We start from the raw sequence: 7146 nt of genomic DNA, 5'->3' as shown, positions 1-7146 counted from the left end.
CTATTTTGTTAAGTGTTTTAATCAGGAAAGGGTGTTGGATTTTGTCAAAGGCCTTTTCTGCATCAATTGATAGGTTCATGTGGTTCTGGTTCTTTGCTTTGTTAATGTGATGAATTACATTGATTGTTTTTCTTATGTTGAACCAACCTTGCATCCCTGTTATGAATGCCACTTGGTCATGGTGAATTATTTTTTTTATGTATCGTTGGATTCTATTGGCCAGGATTTTATTCAGGATTTTTGCATCTATGTTCATGAGAGATATTGGCCTATAGTTTTCTATTTTAGTGGTATCTTTACCTGGTTTTGGTATCAAGGATATGTTTGCTTCTTAACTGAGATATTTTAATGAGAGTAAATCTCAACTTTGGGATTTTCACATAAGACAAAGAGAAGCTTCTGTTAGAGTTACTCTCAACTTTTAGATTGCTGAGCAAATGGATAAACAACTTCAAAGTGACCTTTGTTTCAGTAAGAGAGTCAGTTAATTACTGCTGCTAGGCTAAAAGGAAAAGAGAATTTTTTTTTCTTTTAAAAGGAATGTTGATCTTTCTTTTAGTTTAGCTTGTTGTCAAAAGCTAGTTAACATCTAATAATTATTGTTGTGTGCCATTGAGTCAGAACTGATTCATAGCTGACCTTCCGGTGAGTTTTCTGAGTCAGTAAATTGCATGAGGGCAGACTGTCCATCTTTCTCCCATGGAGCATCTGGTGGATTTGCACCACATTTCTTGGAGTTGGCCTCGCAACTTATAGCAACCCTATGAACAGCAGATGTGAGCTTGCCTGTCCTGCGCCATCCTCACAATCTCTGACACACTCTGGTCCTTGTTACAGTCATTGTGTCATTCTACTTTTTTAAAGGTCTTCCATTCTTTCCCCCCCCTATAGATGTTCCTTATTTTTTTTTTAACATTGAAAATGTTTTATTATATTTTCCCCATTGTTGTTCATTTTCTTTCCCTTTCTCCTCCTCCCTCCTTTCCCCTGCACTTCCCACAATACTCCCCTTGTTCCAGATTGTTGAGATATATATATATATATAATGCATAATTGTGTATTTCTTTCAACCTTCCTTTCTTTCTCTGATTCTTCACCCTTCCAGCAATGATGTCTTTTTCCAAGCTTTGGCCCCTTCTATAAGATGCCCAAAGTACGTGAGATAAAATTTCATTGTCTTTGCCTCTAAAGAGCATCTTGGTTGAACTTCTTCCAAGGCCACCTTGTTTGTTCTTTTGTCAGCCCATGGGATATTCAGTCTTCTCCAACACCACAACTCAAAGACATTGTTTCTGGCTTCTATCATTTTTCAATTTGCAGATGCTTAGGAAGCAATTGTTGGAAGCAGGAGTGGCATCCACTTTCATAATAGCTTGCCTCTGGAGACCCTATGAACTTGGAGAAAGGACGAAAGTGAAACAGGTGTCCAGGTCTTTCATTCATAGGGTCGCTATGAGTCACCTCCTATTCGATGGCATTTAACAACAACAACAGGAAGCAATTGAAAAGACCATGGCTTAGATCAAGCACAATTCAGTCTTTAAACTGACATCATTGCTCTTTAGCACTTTTGAGAGGTCCTTGACAGCAGATTTCCCCAATACAACACTGACATTGATTTCTTGCCTGTTGTAATCATAGGGGTTGAATATGGACCCAACTAAGATGAAATCCATGATCATTCCAATCCTTTGAAAACCCTTACCCAACACAACCCACAACCACGTTTGTCCACACATGGACAAATCAGATTGTCAGTTACTATCTTTTCCACTCTCTGACTGGGTATCCTGTTTGCACATAAGCCCTGATTTAAACACTACATGGTTTAAAGTTTAGAAGTGAGTGTATCAGGGTTATAGTCTCTCATACCTACTCAATCTGTATGCTGAGCAAATTATTTGAGAAGCTGAACTTGATGAAGAGTAATGTGGCATCAAGATTGGAGATTTATCAATAATATACCTTATGCAAATGACACAAGCTTTCTTGCTGAAAGCGAAGAGAACTTGAAGCACTTATTGCAGAAGATGAAAGAATACAGCCTTCAATATGGATTGCATCTCAACATCAAAAGTACAAAAATTCTTACCACTGGACCAATAGGTAACCTCATCATAGATGGAAAAAAAGATTTGGAACTGTTGCAGACTTCATCTTACTTGGATCCATAATCAACACCCTTGGTATCAGCAGTCAGGCAATCAGGAGGTGTATTGTACTGGGAAATCCAGCAGTAGCAATGATTTCAATTTGAGGACTAAGGTAAACCTAATTCAGGACATGGTCTTTTTAGTACTTTGCTTGGCTGCTGAGAGCTAAATAAGGATGACAGAAAAGGAATTGATGCTGTTGAGCTTTGGTGTTGGAGAAGTGCACATAACATCCCACGGACAGCCTAAAGCATACATAAATATGTCTTGGAGAGGATACAGCCAGATTGCTCCTTGGAGACAAAGATGATAGAGCTTCACCTCACATACTTCAGGCATGTTGCTAGGAGGGGCTGTTTCTTAGAGAGAGAGGGCATCATACTTGGGAAGGTAGAGGGTTGGCGAAGGAGCAGAAGACCCTCAACCAGGTAGATTGATATAGTGACTCCAAGTGTGAGGATGACACAGGATAGGACAGAGTTCAGATTTGTTTTTCGTAGAGTCACTATGGGTTGTACTCAACTCAGCAGCACCTAACAACACCACAAAAGAACACACCAGCCATCTCTGACTGGGTAGCCTTTTTGTATCTATGTCCTGCACTTGTAGCCAAGTCAACCAGCCTAGGCTCCTCTGAAGCCAGCAAAAACTCTTCCCTAAGCTGAGTGGCTGGCCCCTTTGACACACCCTTGATATACCATAGACCAGAAGAGTTGTTATCCTTGACCTGGTTCATATCCTGGTCTCAGTCTTAGTCTCAGATGAACAGAGACTCTGATCTGACTTGGCACCCCATCTCCAATCTTCAGCTGAACTTGAACTCCAGATGCACTATTCCAGGTCAGATAGTTTGTTTTCCATTTCCCATGACAAACATGTTTGGTTGATATTTGTGTGCTTGCTAGTGTTATAGTTTGGTCTATGGATACACAGCTCTTGTCTGTCAGTAAATTGTGCTGGGTTAGCTTGTGCATTGCTGTTTGTTTTATATTTTGTGTATGTATATAAGGGCATTGGTCCCCAATAGTCCCTCTATTAGCCACAAAGAGATCCTTTCTTAAGATTCTGCAAAGTATTACTTTGAGCTGCTGCACGGTGTTTATTTAAAGAAAAGAAACTAGTTTCCCAGTGTTGTTGTTATTAGGTGCCATTGAGTCGCTTGCAACTCATAGCAACTCTATGTACAATAGCTCTAAACCCTACATATCCTGAGCCAATCTCACTGCCTCCAACATACCTACTCTTACCCCAATTACTGTGTCAAGCCCTCTCAACCAGTCTCCATCTCCTGCACTATCCCTCCACTCTTACAAGCATGATGCTCTTTTCTAAGGACTGGTCTTTCCTAGCAGCATGCCCAAAGTATGTGAGACAGAATTTAAAAATCCTTGTGTCCAAGGAACAATTTGGTTTCACCTTCTCTAGGACAAACCTGTTTGTTCTCTTGGCAGTCCATGGTATGTTCAATACTGTTCTCTAACACCACAGCTCAAAGGCATTGGTTCTTCTGTCACTCTTAGTCCAGCTCTCTGATGTGTAAGAAGTAATTGCTAAGACTGTGGCCTGCATCAGGTTGACCTTAGTGTCTAGACTGACATTGTTGCTTTTTAGCACTCTAAGTGCTCTGGAGAGATTCCTGCAAGCAGATTTTCCCAATGTAATTTGTCCACTTCCATAATAGCTTGTCTCTGGAAACCCTATGAACCTGGAGAAAGGACGAAAGTTATACAGGTGTCCAGGACTTTGGTTCATAGGCTCACTATGACTTGCCTATGACTCGACAGCACTTAACAACAACAACAACAACAGCATAAAGAGAGAAAGAGAGAGAGTGAGAGCGTTGGCCTAGCCAACAGAAAGTCATGCTCCCAAGCCAAAGGTGGGTGACTCTACTCCGCGGCCCACAGGCCTGCCTTTAATTGTTTTTGGTCAAACATTCTTCTAGGTCGTGTAACCCTGGTATGTCCACTTGCTGTACAGAGGTAACTCGTGGTTGCTGTAAAGCCGAGCATTGTGACACTGATGAGTCAAATGTGAGAATGCTTACCCATGGTGGACAGTGTTCGGAGGAGCTCCCCCATTAAAACAAGCATGGAAGCAGGAGTGGCATCCACTTCTATAATAGCTTGCCTTCAGAAACTCTATGAACCTGGAGAAAGGATGAAAGTTATACAGGTGTCCAGGACTTTCCTTAATAGGGTCACTATGAGTCACCTACGACTCGATGACACTTAACAACAACAACAACAGCAACATTTTGTCTTTCGATTTCCTGGATGCTGGTGCCAAGAATGTTGATTGTGGACCTGAGCTATTATGTTGGCCTAAAAGTTGGCTTCTTCTTGGTCATTTCAGTTAGCTGCATCTGGTCTCTTTGCTACCTTAACTGCAGACATAAGGGCTTACAAATCATCATGGTCTTGCAAATCAGCATCAGCTGTGAGACTAAGATAAGAGAAGGAGTGCTTCCCATACTGAGCAGCAAGATTGAGGCAAGAAAGACTTGCAGCAAGGCTTGTGACAGTAATACCTTGGTGAGAGTGAGACCCTGGTGGTGGAGAAACAGTAGCATTGCTGTAGACAAATGGTGAAAAGTTGTGACCTGAGGCTTCTTGCATTTGTGCTGGCCACAGTTAAAGGTTTGGCTATTCTTACTGGATGCTTGAAGGAGAAGCTAACTTACATTGGATGCTGGTCTGCTTAGAGGCAAAACCTTGCTGAATGATTTGACTGCTAAACTGAAGCCTGGACTTATTAAGGAATTGTGCCTTGAAACTGTTGTAAAGCCTGGACTTGTATTGCGAGATATTCTTTGCCTCTCTCACTCTCCCACTTCCTTCTCTAATAAACCCCGTTGTTGGTACCATAACTGTGAGTCTGTGAGTCAGCAACAAGTAAACAAACCTCTTGATGTTGGTGGGGCTCTACAGGCACCATGCGGTTGTGCTACAATGCTTTCTGCTCTGAGGTGGTGAGGGATTGTGCTATTCTCGTTCCCTTTTCAGGCTCTGTGTCCGTATGGCCCATTTTCTCCTACTTAGACAGCTACCATCTTTGATTTTCACTACTTTATCTCTGATTATAGGTTCAAGATCTACGTTTAGCATTTTCTAGTCCTCTAACTTGAGCAATTTCTTAATCTCCACCTGTCTTAGTTTTCCTTCTTACAAATGAGAGGTAATGATAGTATTTACCTCATAGAATTGTTGAGTGAATTGAATTATTATATATAGAGTACTTAAAATAGTACCCAGGACAACTTTCTAATGAGTGATTCTATATTAAGAATTCTGGTATTATTAAATTATTAAATTAAAAACAAATAGAAAACATTGCATCAAGTTAGTTTTAACTCATGTTGTTATTGTTATATACTGTCAAGTCAGAAGTGACTCATAGCTGACCCTCTGGGTTTTCAGAGATGTTAAATCACATAAGAGAGTGCCCGTTTTTCTTCTGAAGAGCAGCTGGTGGATTTGAATTATGTGTCTTTGGGTGGGCAGAACCCAATAGCAGCCCAATATGTGACTGTAGAATTTTCTTTACTATAATCTTTACATATGGATATTGCCAGACATTTCTTTCTCAGCTGCTGGATGGATACTTTAGATTATTTGTCGAGCCTCAACTATTAGCACCACTCAAAGACCTTCATTAATTGGACAATTAAAACAGACATTCGGTAGGGGGGAAGAACGAACTGGGGAGGAGGGTAGAGAAAACAGTGCAACAATGAATGAATGAAAACCCCAAATCTCTGTAAATGCTCACTAAAACTAATAAAATTTAATAATAATTAAAAAAATTTAGTAGAGAATATTAGATGTAAGCATTCAAGTACTAATTCTAAAATACTCCATTTATGCAAAGACTTTAAAGGAGAACTGGCAGTCGACTGGGTGATATAACAATAAAAGTCTTGACAAATGTCTTTTTAAGAGTGTTTACCAGCTATGATCATAATAGTAGGTTAGTTGGAGGATGGTGATGAAGATGAAGGCACATTCATCAGGTGATGGGATCAAAAACTATGCTACATATAGCACTCACCCTGCCTCTTTGCATTATGTTTTGTAAAATCAATCACCATTGGACCTGGACCGTCATTGCCTAGAGTTTTCAGGTGCCGGCTGAATCTTTCCCATGTCCTTCAGCCCTTCCCTCCACCCTCCTAACCGTGCAACCCTGTGGTTTTGCCCCTACCCAGCCTCACCCCTCCACTCTCACCCCTCCCTGCCTTGGGTCCCCGTATATGTTTTGCTAGTTATCCTTATATTTTTACAATAATGGTCTTATGCCTTATTTGTCATTATGAGACTGAGTTCACTCAGCATAATGCTCTCTAGTCTCTCCCATGTTACATAGTATTTTTCAAAATTGTTGCTCGTAAGTGCTGCATTTCTTTTTTTTTTAAAAATTTCTAATTTTCCTACATTCATGGTTCTCACATTCCATGTTCCAATCACTAGTGTCTGCTTACAACTGTTCCTCTTCCTTTGTATTTCCATGCTTGACAGTTCTGCCTAGGTTGCCCTTTCTGTTCGTCTACATGTGTTGTGTTGTACATAGGGTTTTCAGAGGCCTGCCATTTCAGAAGTGGGTGGCCAATCCTTCTTCCTAGTCTGTCTTAATCTGAATGTTTAGATTTAGAGGAGTATCTGACAGACAGCAATTTGTGGAGTAGTGAAAGATAAATCCCTCATTTTGGAGTTGAGCATTAGTTACAGTGTAGTCCCTGCCCTTAGCCCAGTGCGTTGACCCACTTATTTCCCAGCTCCACCCTCCAGCAGGATACCACTTCAGTTCTACCAAATGCCTTCAGAATTAATTAATCTCCCATTGTCCGACCCATGACCTGACAGCTTGTCAGAGGGATTAGAAATTGTTAAAAAAGAAATGGAACGCATAAATATTGGCATACTAGGCACTGGAGAGATGAGATGGACTGGCATGGGGCATTTCGAGTCAGATGATCATATGATATATTATTCTG

Source organism: Elephantulus edwardii, unplaced genomic scaffold (assembly GCF_000299155.1).
Source record: "Elephantulus edwardii isolate Elephantulus edwardi_28Jun2011 unplaced genomic scaffold, EleEdw1.0 scaffold00326, whole genome shotgun sequence".
Lineage (NCBI taxonomy): Eukaryota > Metazoa > Chordata > Mammalia > Macroscelidea > Macroscelididae > Elephantulus > Elephantulus edwardii.
This window is presented reverse-complemented; position numbering follows the sequence as displayed.